The sequence below is a fragment of the Cyanistes caeruleus genome, chromosome 5 (assembly GCF_971803275.1).
Source record: "Cyanistes caeruleus chromosome 5, bCyaCae1.hap1.1, whole genome shotgun sequence".
In the NCBI taxonomy this organism is placed as follows: Eukaryota; Metazoa; Chordata; class Aves; order Passeriformes; family Paridae; genus Cyanistes; species Cyanistes caeruleus.
In genome coordinates, this window is record NC_141705.1 from 36,746,768 (window position 1) to 36,771,602 (window position 24,835).

The 24,835-nt window shown below is 37.6% G+C and overlaps 1 protein-coding gene across 2 annotated transcripts in view; it reads right to left on the reverse strand.

The window, feature by feature from the left end:
- Nucleotides 1-24,835, reverse strand: part of GALNTL6 (polypeptide N-acetylgalactosaminyltransferase like 6) — a 424,227-nt gene that overhangs the window by 387,532 nt on the left and 11,860 nt on the right. The gene's annotated exons all lie outside the window — the stretch shown is intronic.

The following is a 24,835-nucleotide window of genomic DNA, read 5'->3' on the forward strand; positions in this document are numbered from 1 at the left end:
CTTACAGAGACGTGACACTGTCAAATAAGAGACATTACCTGTTCACTTTTAGACCACAGAAGAAAGGTTTTCAAGTGGGTTTCTTTTTTAGACATATCTTCTGATTCCACTGAGCTGATGGTCACCTCAATTTTGATGGTCTCAAGGACAAAGCAGACAGACTGAAAAGAGCTCATCCAGAAGGGGAGAGAGAGTCAAGAGATGGTAGCCCTCTCTCACACTTGCCATCTTGTCCTTATGTCAGACATTTGATTCTGCAGGAAATTGCCACCCTCTGGCCTGCACCACCTGCTGCAAGGCGCTCACCAGGTGTTTCTTTCCCCAGGCACGGAAACTGCCTCACCCCATTGGCTTGGCTAATACTCTAAAAGAAAACCAGCCTTTTCCTAGATGTCCAAGGTGCCCTTCTCATTGCCCATCAGCAGGGCACAGGGTCTTCCTGTGCTCATGCTTTCAAAGCCTTTGCTGTTACCCCAGCCGCTAGGCTGTACATCATCCTCACAGCAAGTGGCACCAGGACACTGTCTGCACAGCAAGTCATCACAATTAGTTGATAATGAGTCTAATAAAAGGCCAGGGCTGGGCCCTGCACTGCTAGCAGAATGCCTCTTCTCACAAGGCACAGTTATCAGCACCGACAACACTGTTTTCACTGGGTACAAAAACGCTTCAACCATTGCAGCAGACAAGGGCATATCAATGGTTAGGGTCAACTGTAGGAGCCCTGCTGGTGCTGCAGTGCCCACACCAGAATGAAGCCTTCCTTCACAGCCACTGCCCAGCCTTTGCTGTAGCTTCCCCTGTGTACAAACACCAGAGGCAGCCAACTTTGGATGCTTTCTGGCACACTCCAAGAGACCTGAAACTTGTATAAGGGATCCTTTCACATAGTACATGTGGAAACATTTTAATGAGATATTTCTGTCAGAATGACATTGGGAGCTTCAGAAAACAAGCTGAATCTTTTATGACAAAAACACCCCAGACTACTTCTTATAAATTAATTTCTGAGATTTAGACTGCTAGCAAACTGCCCTCCTCTTTTCTGACTCTTCTAAATGACAATGAATAGATTTAGAAATCAGGAGGCAGATTTTCCTGTAATAATCAAGTATTTAAACAGCATGTAAGAGCTTAGAAGACTTCTTAAAAAGTACATAACCATCACTGAAATATGCAAGTGCTGACACCTAATTCACTGGCTGTGTCCTGAAACACAGTTGGTTGGCATTAGGTTGTAAATTATTGTTCCCAGTACGCATAATAAATCTGCTTATTAAAATTCCCTTTCTGAATATTTATGCTAAGTCTGCAACCTCCTATGCATAAGAGACCTGTATTATCACACAGAGTAACTTGGCAGTTTCAAAGAAACCTAACGTAATTAAATCAAGCCAAATCAGAAATGAAAGAAAGTACAACCAAGCAAAAGGCTGACACCCTGAACTTCCACAACACTGCAGCATTAGAAGCATCCAGAGCACTAAAACACAAAGCTCCAAAACACTGATTCAGAAAGTCATTCAAGAATTTAACTCTTTTGTACTTTGAGTTGTTGTCCAACTCAAATCTTTATTATTAAATAAATTAGCCCTTTAGAGTTTGTTATCTCTCTACTTTTTGGAGTTTATTTTCAGTGTGTCTTCAACAAAACAGTATTTAAGTGAGAAACAGCAAGAAAAGCCTGAAGACACTGATTCCTGCTGCCTATTACTTCAAAAACTGCTTAGTCTACTTCATAAACTAGTTAAACAGTCTTCAAGGATTCTTCATCCCTTAATTATTGCTCTGACACACTATTTCTGCATGATTTTTATATTTAAAAACCACCTTCACATTTTCAACTTGATCTATTCCTGAGCAATTTTTAATTTTTTGGAGTCTGCAGCTGTGCTGTATGTTTGCAGGTGGGTTGTGGTTTTTTGCTGTAGGTTTGGTTTTGTTTTTTTTCATTTTCCTCAATGACAAAACATGAGAAGCTCTTTTAATTTCCTCTTGTGGGCTCCATCTCCCCTCCTCTGGTCACCCAGGAAGTCTCTCAGCACATATGTTTACACTGATCATTCAGAAATACAGTATTCTCAATATGTAGAAATATCTACAATATAAATATTCTCAATATGTAGAAATACAGTATTCTCCAATGTGTAGGGTTGTGGAAGCACTTCCATTACCCCTTCCTCATAAAACTGCAGTCACACATGTTTTTTCCCTACAGAATCTCATCAGCAGATTGCAATTATTTAATAATCTCATGACACTAGGTTTGTTCTTTTTTCAATTGATACTTCTAGGCAATGAGCTCTTTTTTGAAAAAATTTTTAAACTTGAGATAAAACACATTACGTATCTTTGTAGAATATGATTTGATTTCCATTTCTAGTCCTTACTTTACAAGAAAATTAAGTTCTTCATAGTTATGAAGCATCACAACTTTGCAATGGAATTATTAGCACGATACAGTTCTAGCAGTTTATCAGTGTCATGAATATAAAATTTGTGCATGTAATTTTCATATGCACTTCCATATTATTAATTTTTTGCAAACATTTATGATTACAATGTACAGATGCTATGGAACTTGTGCGTGTGACTATAGGAAAAAAAGGCAGAAAATTAGAACAGTAATAGTAGAATTAATAGTATTTGCAGAAAGTAGGTAACTCTCCCTTCCCACCATAATTCTGATGCCAACAACAAAATCTACACTATAATCAGAATAAGCTACACATAAGCTCTACACACAAGTAAAAGTATCTCACTACCAATTTGACAGTATTAAAGGAGCTTGAAAATGGCTGCATATGCATAGCATTAATGGCTTTGTAAAGATGCATAATGAAACAGATATAAAAAAATATAATTTTAAATTAGAATTTTAAAAATGCTTTGCAAGAAGCTAATTTTTTATCCTTCAGGGAGAATTTTATGTTGATTTTATAGAATGTAGGAAATCTGTGTTATTTTTTCTAAACAATTGTTTTGAACTCAAACCCAAGTATTTCAAATCACAAAGCAACCTGAAACATTTTGCTCGAAGCCACAGCAACTTCAGTCTCCTTCTTGCAGGTCTCAGAATATTGCCAGATGCCACAGAGCATAAGCTGATGCTTTAAACTCACTTTAATTCTCTCCATTTTGAAGGAAAAAGTATCATTTTTCCCATTAAAAAAACTGTGAAAATTTTAAGTACATTATTAAGTATCATTGCCAATCTGCTGCTGCTGCTGCTTTATTTCTCTGCCTCCCATCCTTTGTCTTTTCCTTCTCTTCAGCCTCAGTTTTCAAGGGCATATGTAAAATTCTGTATACAGTAATTCCTGTGATCTGGTAAGAATTTAGCAAGAATTTATAACACAGCCTTGCATCTTTACTCAAAAACATCTATTTCTGCATATAGATGGACAAATTATTTACAAATTCATTGTGACAGTTGTAAGTTTGCAAATGCAAACCATGCAATTTGGGTAAAACACTGCAGTTAGAGGATGCAACTGAATTCAATGTGAAAGAGAAAGAGGCAGAAAACATATGTGCATTTGTGTGTGTATCAAGAAACAGACAAATTATTTAGATTTTACACCTAAAGTGCCTAAATACTATTATTATTCTGAAGTGCTCATCATATTCAGTATTCCCACTGAACAAGTTTTACTTGTTCAGTACAGAAAATCAACTCACACTCTTCTTATTACTGGATGCTGAAAGGACATATTTACAGAATCTAATGCTGTAGATGTACTTAAAAAACTAAGGAGTTTCTCAGCAAGTATAAACTTTTACAGCTCCATTAGCTTGCAGTTACAAATTACACAGTAACTGAAGATCAGTCGTGTTTGGCTTTTTGTATTTTGGTTCTTAACCTCAAACAAAATTCTTCTAACACTAGCAATGTACCAGTAATACAATGGAGTGTTTTTTCATGTTGTTAAATCCCACAAAGTCCAAATTAGCAAAAAAATATTCCATTATTGTAGAGAAAGTTAATATTGGCTGCCACAAACCATGCATCCAATGCCTGCTGGCCTTAAATAACTGGTGAGTTGAGAGTTGATGTTCCCAACACAGAGAGAACTTCTCTCTGTGGTTTTGTGTGAATTGATTCATACGATCTACCACTAAGACAGCAGAGCTCTGTAAGGACCCACATGACACCAAAGGAAAGATAATCTTTCTAGCCTTGTTGCCATGAGTAGGGTCAGGTCACAACAATCCAAAGATCAGCTGCATGTGAGCTCCTGAGTGCTCTTCCAAACTGCCCAGCTTCTCCCAGCACTTCCCTCTGACAAGCAACTCCTTGTGATTCAGAGCAAGGAACGAAAGCTTCCTCCAGACCTGCTGTGAAAAGGTCTGGAAGAGTAGAACACAAAGGTGGGAAAACCTAAAGCTGTCCTGGCTCACACTAACAGTGTTTGTGTAAGCAGCATTTGTCATCATCTGGTGCACCAGCCCTGTTGTGTAGTATACTCCAAACTTACACAGAAGGCACACAAAGTGCTGACTGCTTTGAACACGGTGACAATTATTTATTATGTACAAGAAACCTTTAACAGGAGGTGTGCTGTTAGTGTTTGCCTAGTTCAGTACAGTTTAAAGTTTTGAACTGGCCTGATACATCAGTCTTCTAAACACTCTCATCACAGCAATCTCTAATTCACTATCTGATATACACATATATCAGTAGATATGTGTATGTATCTGTGTATAAAATATATATATATATACTCAAACTAAGTTATAGCAGTCAATTAATTACAGTATTTTACTCAAATTCCATGCTTTGCATTTTTTACCTACCTGAAATTGTCAGTGCACTAACACATTCTCTTCAGTCATTGCCCAGAATAACAAATCATATGTGCCAGGGGAAAGTGAAGTACACACTACAGACAGTGCTCAGCAGGTATTCAAGAAAGCAGAATGCCAAGAATTACTAGAAAGGTAATAAACGAACATTACTTTGCTGCTGTGTAAATCAAGGTCTAACTACATTTTGAAGGAGGCATTAAATTTCATAAACTATAGTAGTACTGGGAACAGATGATCACAAGCACACAATTTGCCTTCTTAGAAGGCAAGATTAGACCGACTGTGATGCTCCAGCTTGGGAAGATAATGACTGAGGAGAAAAGACACAGATGCTGAAAACCTCAAGAAATCATTATTGATACAGAGGATGAGAAGGGTACAGGATTATTCACTATTTTAAAACTCAATTAAATTCCTAGTTTTTCAGTTGGTAACAATCTGTAAAGAATATATTCTCTAGAAAGCCCTCAATACAGCAAATCTCAGTACAATAAAATCAATCTCACCAGCTGAGAGAAATGAAGAGAGCAGAGAAGTCCTCCCACTGCTCCATGGCAAACAGGGATCCAAAGCAAATGTGGTTCTAAAAAGCAGAAGTTCAGATTGTCTTTATCTAACAAAAATGCAAATATAAGAGATAGTGACAATGGAGGCCATGTACTTTTCTGATGAGGATAATTTTGATCAGCCTATCAAGGACCAGCATCACTAAGATTTGTTCATGTGCCTAATCTGTATTGTCCTGAATATCCTTTTTAGTAGTTCCAGAGCATCCTGGAGAGAAGTGACAATAGGAAGAGGAGTAGCTGTAACAAGGTCAGAGCACACAGAGGGAACCAGGGGCAAAGAAATTACTCCAGAACAACAGAGACAGCACTTCCAATGTTCCTTCAGCTCACAGAGGAGATGATGATGATGGTTTTGGGGACAGGGGGAGAAAGAGAACAGTACTTCAGATGGAACTGAAGGGCTAACAAAGATTCCTAGGAGAGAAGTAAAGAGAGAACTTTTCTGTGATTCAGAGAAATGTCATGGAAGCTCTGAAACTGGTAAAACACATAAGGGCACCAAAGCAGGGGGTAAGTTCAGTGGGGGAGAAAATGTGACCCTGAGCTGGCAGGCACAGGAAACTGGGGGGGACAGAGAAATAAAACAAAGGCCAGCAGGGAAGATGGCAACAAAAATCATATGTGTTTTAAAAAAGCATCACAAATACTTTATTTAAGCTGGGGGTGGAGGTGAGATGAATCAGAGCTCTCTTAGAAGAAATAAACCCAGTCTTCCACAGCTTCAGTTCTTGCAAGGAGAACAAAGAAAATCAAATGAGATGTAAATTTGCACCAGATGCAAACCTTCACACAAGACCACTGCAAAATACATGAAATGAAAGCATATTCTCTAATCTGTTTGTTGTTATCTTGGAGTATTGACCATCAGCGGCTGTGTTTTCTTCCCCAACAAGTCCATTGGTATTAAGTGTTCAGATAACTTGCTCTTTCTTTCCAAATCTCCTCTACCAATCCAAATATTGCGTATTTCAAATGGGCACACAGCCTTACATTTAGTTCTTAATTAGAAAATACAATGATTCTGTCTCATTCCTAAGTGAACAGGGATACTTATTAGTCTGATGATTAAACTTAGACAGGTTAATTAAACCTGCTTAAATACAGCTTGCCCTTTAAGCTATAGTTAGAAAAAAAGAAAAGTCATATTTCTGAGTCACAGGAGTTAAATGAGTTCATTAGTCAGGATTTGAGTCAAATTCTGAATTGATGTATAAAGGCACAGGTCTGTTGAAGTCAACTGTGTTGCTACTGTCTGCACAATTGAGGAACTGACTCATTATTCTGACCCAGCTGTATTTGTGTCTTCAAATTTAAGTGCATTATTCTGTTGGCAATGATTAAACCACCACAACTCTCCAGCAGGTGAGGGCCATGCCAGTGATGAGCTCTTAAGTACTGATGTAGAATCAGAGAAAAAAAAAAAAGTTACATGGGTCCAATTAAGACAACTTAAGAACTTCTGTGTGGTGCCAGGATGATTTCAAGCTATAGGCCAGTTAAAGACTTAGTCCTCAACACTGAGTAATTTTCAGGGAAAAAAATTTCTTTAAAAGTAAACGTGCAGTGACAGTACATTCATAGCTGTGAAAAATGCATTTAGTGCTGTCATACTTAAAAAGGAGAAACCTGTAAAAGCTGCAAATTTAACCCACTCAACGCTCATTTAATGAAATGCTTCTGTACAAATATTTATTGTCTTCCAACAGAAGTGCACTTATGGACTAACCCAAGCTCCTGCATTCTAGTTTGTTTTATTTGAAGTAGGGTTTATGTATCACCAACTATTTTATTGCCTGCAGAAAGGCAATTCACATCTTGCTGATTATGGAAGTTGGTATTGATATTTCATACCTGATTTAAATGACCTTGGTTGGTGTGTGTGCCTAACTTCAGATGTTTCTCTTGCTTGGCACACCACTGCACATGGTCCAAACACCCTCATGGATAGCATCAGGTAGAAATCCTGCCCTCCACAAGTTTTCAAGGCTGATGACACGCTGTGGATTAATGCCCCTAAACACCTCTACTCCTTGTCACCCCAACCAGCTGTCAGGGAGAAACAGAGAGGCCACAAGACACACACTCCCTCTGCTTCTCCAGGAGCTGGTCAACAGCCACCAGTTACTGAGTCAGCACTTTCTCATCAAAGCCATGTTCCTGACAGCTGACTTCCTGCTTGTGAAAGACTTTCTATCTTCAGGACAGCCCATAACTACAGGACTGAGTTAGGCTTGCACTGAAACACTGTCAGTACAACTACTGCCATTAGAACAGTATAGGAAATTATCCAAAGCCAGGGTGCACTTAACAAGATTAACACTTAAAAATACTAAAATAATAAAAAGATTACACTGAGTTGTCAGATGCCAACCAAATTAATTAATTCCCAGCTAAACACTAGAAGCTCAGACTGTTAAATCTAGGATTCAACACTGGCAAATCATTTTGTTAAAACATGGAAAAATACAGAAACAAGAGGAGGGATTGTTGAAATCGTGTAGAGATACATCTGTGCAGATCCTATGAAACTCATGTTTCATCACTGAAAGTCAATCTAATTTTAGATTTTTCAATCTATTTTGGATTTTTTTTCTAGAGGCAGTTGTGAAGTACCCTGAATCACCATTTAATAATGTCTTTTGCTACCTGCCCAATATGTATGCAACAAGAAACTTTTTTTCTTTTTATTTTGTTGCAAGCAAAATACATCAATACATGGGCAACTACAGGAAAATTTAACATTCAACACTAAAGCAATAAAAAACCTGTGCAAATTATATAAACCAGTAACTGACTTTAATAAGTTCATAATTTTATCAGCATATTTTCTAAGTATTGCTTACCTGATTTGTGCAACCACAAAATTTGGCCTCATAATCAGTAAAACCCTCAAAATGTGCAATATAGAATAAGCAAACTGTAGTTCACATAGGTTAATTTCAAACTGCCCCATGGAGACCATTCCCAAATGCTTTTCATGTTTCAGGGATCTTTAATGACCACTGAGCCAAGCTGAGCAAACAGAACTCGAGCTGAGAAATTTGGGCTAGATTTAAGGGAAGGACAGAGATGTCTTAATTCCTCATTTTTTAATTATTATTATTATTATTGTTATTATTATCATTATTATTATTTTAAACTCTGAGGAAATGTGAAACAAAATGTCTCTGAATAATTGAATTGGAAATTCCATTCAGCAAGGTTTACAGGTCTTCATGCCCCTTTTGATCAATCTTTCACTCAAGTCATAAATTCAACATAAGAAGTCCTTCAGGCTGATCATATGGAAACCCACGCATATGGTTAGGTGTAGAGGCACTGAATTCCATTTCAGTAGGAATATATATATAGATATGTATGTATATATGTGTGTGTATATATATGTATGTGTATGTATGTATGTATTTATGTACACTTATTTCTATGTATAAACACAGGCTGGGGATGAACAGATGGAGAGCAGCCTTGCCCAGAAGGACTTGGGGGGTGCTGGTGGATGAGAGGCTGGACAAGATCTGGCCATGTGCACCCACAGCCCAGAATGCCAAACGTGTCCTGGGCTGCATCCAGAGGAGTGTGGCCAGCAGGGAGAGGGAGGGGATTCTGCCCCTCTGCTCAGGCCCCACCTGCAGTGCTGCATCCAGTTCTGGGGCTCCAGCACAGCAAGGTCATGGACCCGTTGGAGTGGGTCCAGAGCAGGGTCATCAAGGTGATCAGAGAGATGGAGCACCTCTCCTGTGAGGAAAGGCTGAGAGAACTGGGATTGTTCACTCTGGAAAAAACGAGGCTTCCAGGTGACCTAATTGCAGCCTTCTGTCAGTATCTGAAGGGAACCTACAAGAAAGCTGGGGAGGGACTTTTCACAAGGGTATGTAGCAGTAGGACAAGGGGGAATGGTGTAACTTTCTCTAAAGGTGTCAAATTCATTACAAAATTAGAAGAAAGAAACCACAAAAGAACAGGTACAGAAAATCACTAAGGATAAGCAAAATTTTAGTTACTAACTTTGGCTGCATAAATTCTGACTTTACATTAAAACATGAAATTATAGAACAAGTTAAACTAATGTGTGTGGGATTTTATTTAATATATCTAGCTCAACAAATAATGACTTATTTTTTCACAGGAGAATCCAGTATAATACGCTGCTTTGGCAACAGAGAATTACATTAGAAAATACATTCTAAATAGGTAAATGCAGGGCTAGGACTTTCCTCAGAACTATTTTTGATTAATTTATTGTCTTGCATTGTGCAGTAATACAAAAAGCCAAAAATAATGAATTTTCTGTATCCTTTACATTATTTCTAGTCAATCAGCAATAGCAATGGTGTGAATTTGCTTGGGATTCCTGAAATATATGATTTTGTTTAAATTTCTACAAGTCATGGACTTGCATACAGCTAGATGCTGCCCCCAAAGCAGAAATGGATTATTATATTTTGCTTTACAAGGTCTGTGGGATCATACATTCTTCTTTTCTTTTACAGGGGGTATATTTGGCTGTAGACAGAGACGATATTCCTCCCACCCTTTATTTTTGTTGCAAACTACTGACATGTTAAGGACCAAAATGAAAATCTACTCATGTCTGCTCTTAGCAATTACATCCCCCCACCCCGTTCTGTGCTCTTCTCCACCAGATAGGTTTCTTTATCAGGTAGATTTTTTCATTTCACATTCATCTGGGAATCCCACTTAATCCAACTTGCTATTTTGTTTCCTTTTCACTCCAATACCTGAACAACCTCTTACTTCTGCACAGATGGGTGTAGAGGGATTACTGCTGCAAAGGGGTGTCAGACACTAGAGCAGAAAACTCATGGACTAGCAAATCCCTCTGAAAACAAGAGGCACAATACCTCAGTATGGCAAGAGTCTGTCATAGCCCGTAGGAGAGAAGAAAATACCGGCTGTTGTCTTCCAAAAGGTAACACTGTGAGTAACATTTCAGGGTTAGTCTGTCTATATAGTCAGAAGAAAAGTAATTCCAATACTCCCATATTATCCTCACAGGAGTATTAAGATGATTAAAAGAAAAAAAAGAAAATTAATACTATTGCATGGTGTTCTAACAGCAATTTCTGAATTTATCGAATTCCTCGAATTTGATAAAATTCCTGGGTGTTCAGGGTATACCTGATCTTTAATAGCTCTGCAAACAGACAAAATACCTATCTATCAAACCATGGAATAGAAATGAAGTGCTGATAGCATGCATTGCCAGGTCACGTTAATTTCATCACAGAAACAAACAATAGAAACTATGCCTAGATCAGACTGGATTTTATTTCTTTTTAAAATGCGTGAATTTTCACGTGAGCAAATGCAAAGGCCTACACTATAGTTAAAAACAAGTTAACATTTATCTGGAAACTCCCTGCAGAACTAAACAGAAAAATATTTGAAGTTTCTCTACTTCCCATTAAAAGAGAAAAGAATTCTGGTCAAGAACAAAGAGTAAGACCATACTATGTCCTCTGTGTTGAGATTTATACCTTCTGAACCAGGTGCAAAGAAGATGTGAAACACTGCTGTTCTATTCTGATAACATTTTATTCCCACTTTAAGAGCACAAAAGTGACAACACAAGGTTAAAAACCAAACCAAACCAAAATCCAAACAACACACAGGAAAATTGGTCCCTTATGTTTAAAGGGCGGATTAAAGCAAAAATGAAACAACAACAATGACAAAAAAAGCCCACAGCACACGAATATTGAATCCTTTAGTCCTTGAAAAATAGGTAGAAAAGTTTCAATAATGTAAAATCACCTTGAAAACTGAACTTGAAAGCACCAAGAAAAACCCCAAATCAATCACTTTCTCCGTAATATGCTTACCTCCATTTGCTGGATGAATCTTGTATTTCATTGTTTTCCAAACAACTACACTGCTTTACTGCATGTTATCCAGATTTTAAGCAGAAAATTGTAAGCTTAAACAGTAACCTTGATGACACATTAGCTTTCTGGGCTTGGTCCGAAACTTTTCATTATTATTTCATTTCAATGTATATATCTGTAGAAATTGTAACACTTTAGTGTTGTTCTTTCAAGCACTACCAAAGTAGTTATGTAGAAGATACGAATCATGTTATTCCATTTCTGAAACCAGTCCCATTATAGGTTAATGACAGAAGCAGCAGCAAAGCACAGGGCACTGCTCAGAGATTACCTGGCCTCTGAAGGGAGAGGCAGCCTTAGCTACAGTCAAGTCTTGCAACTCAGCCAGTGATCAGCATCCCCACCAAACCAGGCAGTCCCTCTGAGCCTCCTTTTCTTCAGGTTAAACAACGCCAGCTCCCTCAGTCTCTCCTCATAAGACCTGTGCTCCAGATCCGTCACCAGCTCTGTTGCCCTTTTCTATACACATTCCAGTGCCTCATTATCTTTTTGTAGTGAGGGACCCAAAACTGAACACAGCATTTGAGGTGTGGCCTCACCACCACCCTTCCCATTATCTCCCTGAGTAACCCCACAAAAATCCCGATGGAATTCTAGTTACCAAGGCTTTAGGGGTCATCAGGGTCCTGTCACTGGTCCAGTGGAAGGGAAGCACACCTCATACAAACAAGAGGCGGCAGATTCTGCACAGTTCAGACTGTGTGTTACATCCTGGTAGAATTAAAATAGCTGAGTTACAGAGCTGCATGCTTTCAATTGCCTCACATTATGTTCTTTGCCTCTTTAAGGGATTTTACACATGTAAAATAGAGACCTCCAAGTTTAAAAGTTCTTGAAGCCCTAAAAACATCAGCCTTCATTTTCATAAAGTTCAACTTGTCTTCCTTTAACATGGGTGCATATTGACCTCAGGGAATAATTTTTCTTTGCACCTTTAAAATATCTATCTATAAAAGACAGTCTAAGGACTACATTACAATTTTGTCTAATAACTTAACATCTGACTAAGCTCTTCCCTGTCCCTTACTTATAAACATTTCAGATATTTCTAACTTAATAAAACACATTTTTCCAATTTTTGACTTCACTCTTAGATGCATACACCAAAAAAGTCCAAAGCACAAGTTAGTTATCTCCAAAGTCTTATCAGAGCCGCACTAGTTCTGCCAGTTGTCATGTCCCCAAGAATTAAAAAAAAACAAACTCTGCATTCTTAAATCAACCAAAACAAATTTACATAGTATTTAATGATGAAAAAATATTGCTGTAACAGTTCTCTGCATATGACATGGTTTTACATTTTTTGGCTCAAGTTATTCTTCTTAGCTATAGTGGTATGCCTCTGTTAGCATTAGCGGGGATTACACAGACAAAACAAAGACCAAATTTGGCTAATGATGCTACTCTGCTGGCAGAACACAGAGACTGACTAATCTTCAAATAAATTACTAAATTTATTCCTTTTCTAAACCATGATGACAAGATTTGACAAGCCCTTTTTTGTCAATGAATGGGTCTAAAAAAGCATCTGACAAAATAACTGCAAGGAAGAGAGGTAACCAGGAACTCTTGACGTGTACAACCCAGGGAGGGTGCTTCAGGACAGGCTTTGTTGATACCTACTATTTCACAAAACGCTGAGGGCAAGCTAAATTTTTTTGCTGCTAACCTAAGAGATTTGATACTGTATTTCCAGAATTGATGTGAAATATGCTGACCTCATCTGCAGGCTTCCTTAGCTCAGAAATCCACCTCCCTCTGGACTGCTCAGGAGCTAAGCCAGCTGCACTGAACCTCGCACCCCACACCCAGTGTGGAAGCTGACCAGGAGACCCTGTCTCTTCAACCAGATAGGTAACACGGATACTGAGCAAACTGAAAGTTTAAGCCACTTGAGAGACAAGACAATGAAATAACATACTGTCCCTGGGCGATAACCAACAAACATGAATTCATGTGTACACTCAGAAGGGAGAAAAGTGAGCATTCTTACTGGAAAATTGCCTGAAAATTGGTTGTTTCTATCTCCAGAGAGATGAAAACTGACCCCCAGCTCCCTTCAGGCGAAGGAGGGAACTGAACCTGAATACACACATGCTCTAATTGCTATATTAGTGTCTGAGAGAAAAATGCTAAGGAAAAAAAAAGACAAAATGCCACTATGTCTGATCTAGATAATGGATGTTAAAATACTGTTCTAGGGTAACCATTGAGGAAAGCTGTCAACATCTCCCTCAGCCTGGCTTCTTAAGAAGGATGCCACAAAGGAATCACATGCTGAGCAGCTTTGAGCAGCATTTTTTGCAGCAACTTGCATGTTCATTCCTCTGTCCCTTTAAGTCATCTGGGTCACAAATAAGAATATGATCAAGACATTTAACCCTGAGGGTGAGACAGGCTTCTGGATCACTTTGAACTTGCCTTAAGCACCAAGTGTTGAAAAGCCCAGCACTTTGAACATTCAGACCTCTTTTCAGATCAAGTCTTAATTCAAACAAATCAAAGGACAAACTCACAAATTCCAAAGGTGGATTTCATAGATTGATCATCATAGGTTTCTACAGCATTACCAGAGCCAAGACACCACCCCAGGGCTCCCCAGTTAAAACTCAAGCAAGGTTTCAAAGCTGAATTTTGTGCCCTGAAGTCCCATGTCCTAATTGAGAATTGGAATACCCTATGCATTGTCCCTGCTTACCTCCTTAGATTTTGGAGACATTAAAAAACAAAAATCCTAACAATTCTACAGAGCAGCCCATGTGCTAGGGGTATTAACAGGATTGGGATCACAGTAATTACTGTATCCTTCTACAATAGTTTACTACAGCAAATTTTATAGAGCTTGAATGCAAAATAAAATAAGGAAAGAGAAAAAGAAACAATCTAGATGACAGTTCCAGGAAAATTTGACACCTGACATGCCAGAAAAAAATTCCAGTGGTTGAATTCTGATCGTTTAATTCAGTCAGAAGCAGCGACTGAGTGAGGATGGGGGAAAATGCAAGAAAGACAGACCATTTTTCCATGAAAGCAGCATTTTGCAACACATTTCCTTTTCTTAGTAGCCATGAACACAGTTTTCCATGGCATTTTTTTCCAACCATTAGGTTTCCAACAACAATCTAAAAATACTATGCTCAAAATCAGGAAATTTCACAGACAGCAATTCTTCCTGAATATTGTACTGAATCATCTTTATTTTTTTCATTGACAAATTCCATCCTGTTAATAGGTGTTAATCACAACTTCATCAGTATGCAGAGTGTCTTCTATTGTGTGGATGTTCATTACAGGTAATTTGGCAGCTGTTTTAATGTGTTATCTGTTGCAGCAATGTAGAATATATAATGACAGCTCTACTTTCTGAATTTTTATTTAGTCACGAGTCTCTTTTTCCCTACAAATATTCATTTCGGGTGAAAGCAAGACATGATGCTCTGGTATTAACGAGAAAGAGGAGAAGCCTGGTGTGTTTTACGGGTAAGTAGGATGATGTGTTCTGTGTCACCTGACCAAAAACCAGGAGAAATGAAAGGATTGCAAAGGTGAAGTCACAGTCCCTGAAAACCACAACCCTGTAGTCCATTTAATGTTTACTGCATGGGATAAACCTACAAGGAGCCTGAAAGGAGGAACAAGGCCACTGCAATAGCTAGCACATTTCTCAAACTAGTATTTTTTCTTTGCAAATGAACTACTTATTGAAACACTGAGGAGGACAAAGAAACTGAGGCAAGCACACACAAAATGTGTGGCTTTCCCTGAATCTGTTTACCAATTTGAAAAATACAGGAAACCTGTTGTTTACAATTTGTCTGGTTATACCATATCCTTTTGGCAGTGTATTTAAACATGCTCTAATTGAAACTGGCTGTGTTTTAGTTTTGGACTACGATAAATCCAAAATAATTTGTCATTTTCTTACTGGCTTCTATTAAATTTCTTAAAGAATGAACAGAAACATATTTCAATTCACTTAACCATTTAATCCTGAAAGGATATTTGCCTTTCCAACTGTGAGATTATCATAGAATCTCCAAACAGATGGGTTGGAATGGACCTTAAAGATCACCTTGTTCCAATCCCACTGCCATGAGCAGGGATGCCTCCCTCTAGACCAGGTTGCCCAAAGCCTCATCCCATCTGGCCTTAAACATCTCCAGGGATAGGGAGTCCACAACTTCTCTGGGAAACCTGTTAGAGGGTCTCACCACCCTCACAGGGAAGAGCCTAATGTCTAATATAACTACCCTTCTTCAGTTTGAAGCCATTCCCCCTTGGTCTGTCACTACATACCCTTGTGGAAAGTCCCTCTGCAGCTCTCTTGTAGGCCCCCTCTAGGTACTGGAAGGTGCCATAGTGTCCCTTCTCTTCACCAGGCTTAACAGCTCAAATTCTCACCCTGTCACCATAGGAGAGGTGTCCCAGCCCTCCCTCCAAGTTAGTGACCTCCTCTGGTCTCATTCTGACAAGTCAGCATCTTTTTTTTTGTGTAATACAAGATTAGTTTTGCATAAGTTTGGTACATGAGCCGGATATTGAGTAGCAGACTAGGCCAATTTTGGGGTAAAAAAGTAAACTAACTGAAAGTAGTTTGCTTTTTCAGCACTTCAAAAGAAATGATTAAAATAAGCATGACATGCTGAAGGTCTCAATTACAAATGTTATTATGTTCTTGAGAAAAGGCACACAGGTTTTCAATATGTATGCCCTAAAGCAGCCTCTGATTCCCTTATATTTTGCTGGTTTTTTTTCCCTGCCAAAGTCAAACTTATTTAAAAGAGATATTTCATGAAATAGTCCCTTACTACAACAGAAAATGCAATGTCTTGCTTCTGTAAATTTCTGTTCAAAAGCATTACTGCTTTCCTCAAGTTGTAGAGCAGATTTAAAGAGAACAATAGTCTCTAAAAATAAACATAATATATAACAGTCTTTCAGGCAATGTCAAATGCAATAGGAAAAGAGTGATGAGAGTTCTCCAACATGAGTTTTAATGAATGTTTTTTTCTCTCTTGTGTCAGTGCAAGTATCATTTATTTTTAAAGCAATCGGTCACAGTTTTCTGTTAGAATGATGGCCTCTTGACTGATTTTGTCCAAGTGCAGACAATAAAGAATAATAACATTGCCAAACTAGGAGTCAGTAATGAACAAAATTTGAAGTCAACTAAAATGAAGTACTGTATGAACTAGAATATGGGCTATAAGTCTTCAGACTACAGGAAATAAGCCAACCACTAACTGACAAGGATTAGGAAGAAATAATTTTCCCTGTGAGCATGATATTCCATAACCATCAATCAGAGGAACCAAAAAGAATGAAAACACTACTTTCTAACACCTCTTACTAGACAGGGCTGGAGAGGAGCTGATGAGACAAATATAAAAAAGCCAATTTGTGCAACACAGAAGTTCATATTTTATAAATATAGAACAATATACATAGTGTATATATATACATATACAAGAATGTATTTTGTAAATATACAACAAAGATACTGATTATTCACTGTAAATAAAGTGAAAAGGGCAAAAAGTTACAAATAAAAGCTCATAGTTACAAACAAAAGACAAGCCATATTTACTAAAAAGTTTACATAGTAAAATTAAGTAGTAGTAATTTTTACCTAGTTCCTAATACTGCCCAGATTTTTCAAGTGAGCTTTTACAAGTGGGGAACCTTTCTTGGGAAACCTCTGCTTCAGAGGACCTCTAAGACACAGCACATCACTAAACTATATGAAGAAGCTCATTCAGCTCTCGATATGCTCTCCCATTACCACATGACTTTTTACCACTCCCTGATGACTACATGTACAGTTGATTACCACATCATAGAACCTGCTTGAAATCAGCTGCTTGTGCAGGGAGACTGATTCATGGCTCTTAACTGCTCAGCAGCTGGTCTAAGGAAAGTGATAAAATTATGGAATTGTGCCCCCAAATAAGTATAATGAAAGCCCCCACACTGATAAAATGCACTTCAAGAGACCACTCGGAGACATCCAACAAGTCTGAAGTAACAAGTCTTTCAGGTGCATGTGACAAACTCCCATGCTCTGCTTTATTACAATTTCAAGCAGCACCTTAACCATAAACATTTCACCACCTGGAAAGAAAACCTGATCATATATGTGGTCATTCTACATCGGTTATGACATCACAAGCTCACAGGCCATTTGAATGAGGGCAGTCACCGACCTATGGAATTTGACTCCATTTGACAATTTGGGAGAGGGAGGCAGTTGGGTGACAACAGGAGAGTGGTTGTTCCACAGACTTTAAATTTTTTCCCCTTTTCAGCTAGGAGTGCTTGAATTGAATCAGAAAATTTCCAAGACAGACTGAAAAAAAGTCAAATTAGGACCTTCTGGTTCTTAGGAGTTGTGCCTTGAAAAATATGAGTGTAGTAATCTGTCAGAGCTGCTGAGAGTTGATATACTGCAGCCAGATTTTTCATGCTTTCTCCCACCTACTATTGTTCCACAGAGAGACACCTCAAGTAAATTTGGTGACAAAGTTCAAACGATAATTTTTTTCACCCCCATATCTAGTTTTCTTCTTGGAAGGAAAAACGAAATTAAGGAAACAGACAGTTTTCCACAGCAGAAATAGTTCAGATTGATTGCCTGTGTAACCTTGATAATTTAATGCAAGACTGAAAAATACTTCAGGGTGTCACTAATCTGGATGACAAACCTCTCTAAGGTTTCTGTCAGACTCATTTCTTCACTTTCCTCTAAAGGAGGAACAGTAGAAGAATAACACCATACACGTGGAGATGAAAGATAAACACAACTATCTTATCCTAGGAGAAAAAAAGCTTGCATATAGGCAGCTCTGTGCAACAGCTACCAGAGAGGAAAAAGTCTCCAAGAAATCATTGTGAGGTAAAGCTCAGCAGTAACATCAGTCACACAATAATCACTGTTCATCTGGTTCTTATGTGACACTCTCATCTGCAATTAAGAACCGCTTTCCAGAGGAAGACCTCTTAGGTGGATCTTAAACATAAAGGAAGCTAATGACACAAAGCTGAATAACAAGCTAGACACCACAAACGGAGGGACTGAAGAGTCATGAAGACAGTCTCAGACATCAGGAAACACAACAATATTTGGTCATCCACACTATTTCCCAGCAAGAAATGGATTTCATATTTGGAAAAAAATGAACCTATCTTATGACAGCTTAGCTTCTCAGAACGAATATTGCTTATCATCATTTCAAACATTTAAAAACAAATGGGAGTATCTACAAATACTGCATGTCAATTTTTAATCAAGGTAGTTATACTTTTCTAACACAGTATTCTACTATTAATTTTTATGCAAAATAACCATGAGCAAATACAGCATCATGAGGTGTTGGCAAGGTTGATCCTGTAAAATCTGTTTGAATTATCTGTAACATAATTGTCTGCTGGCACATTTTAAAATAGCCAGGGCTACTCCTCTGAGAATGAATACAATATGAACACATCAGCTGGTTTGTTTCTACCTGTAGGCTATCTATAGGTAGACCACAATGTGAAAGACTTTGGTGGGCGATTTTCTTAGAGGTATAGCTATATAGCTATAGATATATACATACACACTGAAAAAGGCTACCACTATAAAAGTAAGTACTTCTTCTATTTCTTTGTAACTCGAAATCATCCCTGCTTACAGTTCAAATAGAATTCATAAACCAAGAAGAGTACACTGAAATTTTGATTGAAAAATTACAAAACTGAAACTACTTGAAAGAAAGGCTGCTGTTTGGATATATGGACATCTCCTCCACACAAGACTTACACATCTCCCCCATGCATGAATAATATGCATGAATTATATTTAAAATTCATTAATGAAACCACACGGAAACCACTGTTCTTTGTTTTATTAAGAAGATGCAACCCTTATGCAATTACTATTATTTCTAATAGATTCTTTTGTTTTCTCTCTCAAACTGAAAGGTTTTGGGTTCACACTTTTCATTCCATTTGCTTACGAAGTGCCAAATAAATTGTTGGCATTTAACTGTCAGGATGAAAACACTTTGTGCAGGACTGTTAGCAACCATCAGCTCAAAATTATTTTTTTTAAGACTTCATAAATCTGGCTTTACTGAGTAAAAGCTTTTCAAAAACAGTTCTACCATTAGATTAATACTACTTGATCTTATTTTTAAACCTATAAGAGCTGATACTTTTGTAAGCTATTATTAAGTTAACTGTCATACTAACCAATTTCTTTTATCCACAGTAAAGACTCAAAGTAATCAGTGGTTCAAACTTCTCCCTCAGCCACTGCTTTGAAATATCACTTTCAGGGATTAGAAAAGGTTTTGGGATCAATGCCTTCCAAGCCTCAGCCTCCTAACAGATTTTCTTCAGATGATTGTGATGTTGCCCAGGGTTTGGTAATAGACATTATTGCTAGAGTACTTCATTGTGTTCACTGGTGTTCAAAAACATATTTTGAAAACAGCAGGGAGAATGAGGATTTGAGAGGTTGCTTGGAGCACAAAAGAAAACATGAAAGAAGGTATAAAGGTTGATAGTGGATACAAGTCAGAAGAAACTGACTAACAGATGGCATCCCAGAAAAGACGGACTCTCTCTATGGCAAAATTGTGTCAGTCCAGATGGTGACTGACAGCACTGATTACAAAACTCAGTTCCCATTGAAGGCAACAGAAGCTTTACTCTGGCAATGGGGATTATGCCAATGGAGTTCATTTTTTTTCAAAACCCTGTTGATCTTTATTAAATTCTCTACAAGAACTTGTACAGATCTTAAATTCAAGCCTTGGTCAACAGTATAGCTGACTGGATCATATTGCAACTTGCATGTAAGAGCTGGGACTACATAGCAGGCATGTACTTAAGAAAGATAGAAATTAAGACAATTTCTACACCACATATAAAGGGGCAGTCTAGAAGCAGATTTTAACAAGTAAGCAATGATTCTGGACTTGGGCAAAGCATTTCACACTGCCCTGCATGAAATTCTTGTCTCTAAACTGGAGAGATATGGATTTTATGGCTATACCACTCAGTGGATATAGAATTGCATGGATGGATGGACAGACAGATGGAAAGAGTTGTGGTCAAGGGTTCAATGTTCGAACAGAGAGCAGCATTTCTCAGGGGTCAGTATCAAGACAAGGTGCCATTTAACATCTTTGTAGGCTCTCAGCAAGCTTCCCAATACCACCAACTTGTGTGGTGCATCCAGAGGGACCCTGAAAGCAACTCCAAATACAAATACAGGTTGGGCAGAGAATCAGTTGATTGTAGCCCTAGGGAGAAGGATTTGGAGATGTTGGTTGACCAGAAGCTTGCCATGAGCCAGCAGTATGAACCTGTAGTGCAGAAAGCCAACCAAATCCTGGGCTAGATCACTTTCATATCTATCTGTACCCAAGAGTTCAGGTTATAGGGTAATGAATGGACAGCTCTGTAGACATTCCTCAGAGCAATTTGAATATTTTAACGTAATAATCTCCTCTTTGTATGCAATATAGATATTCAAGAAAATATTTCCTTCCAATATTAAACAGAAAACAAATCAAAACCTACAACCCTTCCAAGGTGTTTCACACATATCGAAAAATACAAAGATCTCAGACTGAAGATGTTCCTTATGACATTTTACCATATTCAACATGACCATGTTCAACATTTCAAACTGAGGAGGAAAAATTTAACATTATTTTGAATAGAGAAAAAGTTGCATAAAAATCAAAAGTAAAATAACTATGCAGAACACTCCAGGATCCTACTGCTAGTAAGCAACAGAAGATGGAGATTAGTGCCCCTGAAGTATCCATTAAAGTTTCAAATATTGAAATTGTTTCTTCAGTCTCCCTCAAATCTTAACTCATACACCAAGACATGCATTTATAATAGGAAAATACATATTATTACAGTTATACTTAATCTAGGGTGTGTAGTTTCTCAGTGTTCCATACCTCAAATTCACTGTAGAGCAGCAACATTGAACCTTTCTGGCAATACTACTCTTTCTGGTTTATCAGAACATTCTCTGTCATCATGAAACTCATTCAAAATTACCTGTTCCACAACTTGATTTCCCATCAGCAACTACTATGGACAACTTTAACTTAAACATTATTAGTTTAAGAATGACTGTTGTAAGTTATACAAACAGGTCTATTCAGCTAATTAGCCGTTTCTGGCAGTAAACAACAGCAAATTCTACAGAAAGCTATAAATACATGGCAAACAAACCACTTCCCTAAAATACCCTTCCAGGCTCCAGCAACTGATGGTTCAAGGACACTGCAAGCCAAAGGCACTGTCTTTATCCCCAGTGAATTTTTCCTCCATGAATGTATTCAATTATTTCTTGAAGCCATGTAAGCTTTTAATATCCACAATCCCTGGTTCAGAAAGCTCCACAGGTTAATAATCTATTGTACACAAACCTGCACATCCCATTTGTTTTGATACCAGTACAGTATTTAATTTGATGCTATAATTTCTATTGAAAGAAAGAGTCAATAAAGAGATGACTGCATATCTTTTCCATGTTACTCTTAGGTACCTCTATCATATTACTCAGATCTCCCATCAGTCAGACAATGAAACCTTTACTTAATTTGGTGTCCCTTACTAAGGAGGTTGGGATGGGTTATCTTTTCTATCCAAACTGTGATGATTATGATTGAACAAGAATTGTACAATATTTGAGAGTATACAATGAATTTATGCAGCAGTCATAACGATGTTATTCTCTTTGAAATGAAAGCTAACATTGTCATAAAACTAATACAAGCATCAAGAGCTCCTTCCTGAGCAGCAATTACTGTGTCAAAAGTTATTGCTGCATACGTAAACCTAGGATTATTTACTTCCCCATAAACATTATTTTATAATTCATCCACATTTTTCTTTAGAGGGCTAGACAAAGAAAGAAGATTATATGGAGAGATCCTGAAATATAGCAGCAAAATTCTGCCAATAGTCTGCCTCAAACTTCCCACTCCCTTATTTTCTCTCTATTCCATTAAATAAGCTCTTTTCACTACAATGGATCTTCCAAACACTGGCCATTGAATGCACAGATCATTGTTTTATGCCTCTGTTTCCTAGACATGGAACATCTTAGTTTTCAAGCATTTGGGAATTACCTTAGCCTAATAACAACCCCAAACCATAAAAAGGTTTTTATTTTACTTACTGTGATTCTTCAGAAGCAATTGGAATTAATCTTTTTGGTCTTGTTTGCATTTTGTTTTGCCTTGCAAATGGCTTAATGTTCAAAACCTCTGCTCATTTCAAGGAGCTCAGTCACTGCCAAATCATTGTTCTCCTAAACAAAGCAGGAGTCTTCATTTTAAGAACCAGTTTTAACTCTCTTTAAATAGATAATATGCCACTAAACTATTTGCAAACATTGTTCTGGAGAAGTGTATTATCTGTCTATTTTAAGTAAATTTCTGAAATTTTGGTATAGTTGCAATTTTAGTCCATGATTTGAGCCAATTTTCAGCTCTTCTTCCGGAAGACCTATTTAACAAAAAATAACAGCCACAGCCTAAAGTTACTTGTAAAACTTCATGAGCAAGTCAAGCTTCCCAGGCACTGCCAAACCTGTGAAGTCCAATATCACTGGAGACTGGCCAATACCAGTTTTATTGATATAAAATTGGGTTACTAAAATTTTGCTATATAGAGCTGATTTTTGTTAGTTTTTTAAATTTGCAGCATAAGCTGCTGATCATCTTGTAATCTAGCAGAGCAACTACAGTGCAGTTTTGAACTGAAAAGTAGATTAGGTTAAAACAGAGACATATTTGGGATGAGAAAAAAACATCCCTGCATTTTGAAAATATAAAATAAGCCCTCATTCCAATTCAATTATAAAGCAGAGCACATCAAGTAACACTTTTACACTTCCAAAAAGGAAAATAATTGCAATAATTGCAATAATTAGGGATTTTTACAAGAATTTTACAAGAAAAATTTAAATGCACTGCTTTTACAAATGAAGTGTTGGGAAATAACTAGTATCACAGAATTCTCCCACTGCACCAGAAAAAACATCCTTCAGGCTGCAGAGAAAGCATGAATATAGATGTAGTAGCATGGGCCTGTATAAACCTGGGGGATTGTAGAAGGGGTGATTGCAGTGACTCCTAACATGCCATAAGCAGCACCCACACCTCACTACACCTCCCCTTTATATCAAAAAGATATAAGTGCCCTGTATTCTCAGAGCACTTGCACAAAAACACGACCCCACGTAAAACCAAAGAGTACAAGATAGAATCTTGCCTCAAGAAGGGGAGTTAGTTTTCTCCATGCAAATGCAAAGCATGCTCTATTCATATGTTTCCAATTCACTGTAACATTAAAAGCCCACAGGTCATGCTTGTACAATGCAGTTAACGTAAAACTAAGAGCTTACTGCAATCAAAAGAAAATACACCTCGCTGGCATTACTTCAATAATTGACCTAGCCCAGGGTCATTTTAAAACAGTTTAAATGCATCATTAATCCAGGTATTCCAAAGCAGATTTACTAATATGCTATAACAATTTAAACAGAGAAGCAAGGTTGCAGTCAGCATGCATTTAAAAAATAATAATATAATATCAAAATATGCCAGACATGCAGAAACCAGAACACGAATGCCGTAACACAAAAGAGAAGGTATAGGAAACACAACAGCAACACAACTTAGAAGTTCAGGACATATATTTGATGGGACATATTTTCTTTATTATTTTCCTTGAAGTATATTTGCATTACTTGCATGTTTCCTTCCTATCACTTCCATTCTAACATTCTAGCACCTTCTCCACATTTATTAAAAGATAGTAGCTAGTCTCTTGAACAACCAGATCAGTAAATTGGAGATTAATCTGTGATATGAAGAAGGTTACTAAATGGAAGAGAAGGTCATTTGTTTGATTTCTGATCACACATACCAGGAGACAAGGAGATTAGCAAAGTGTATTATAAGGATGGCAGCCCTGGTCAAGTGTTTTTGAATGATCTTGTCTATGGTTTCCTAAATAAACATACACACAAAAAATCTGTATGTGAGTCCACTGTCTAAACAGCAGACACAACTAACATGAAAGACTGGAAATAATCAAGGGCATAAATTAAATGAGCCGACATCATTATTTACTACAGATTTCAAGACTTCTCAAGTAGAGGAAGAAAAAACATTCAGTAGATAGTTGAAAGTTATGGCTGTTCAAAAGCTGAACATAAAGTCAAGCCCACATGCAATCTGTTTTTAAAGAGGGATGAGAGACAAAAAACTCCAAATTTATTAAAAAAATCCCCAACTTAAAAATGCCAAAGACACTGTAGATTGCGCCCAATTTATACTCATTAACATATGCTTCTCCATGTATTCACATAGTGCTTTTCACAAAATTGTTCCATTCCTCTCAAGATTGTTAGCACGTTACACTAAGAAAAATACATTCCTTCTCCCTGTAGGAAGCAAAGATGGTCTCTTCACCTTCTACCCATAAACAAACATATACAAGTACACATATACATGCATATACATATAAGTA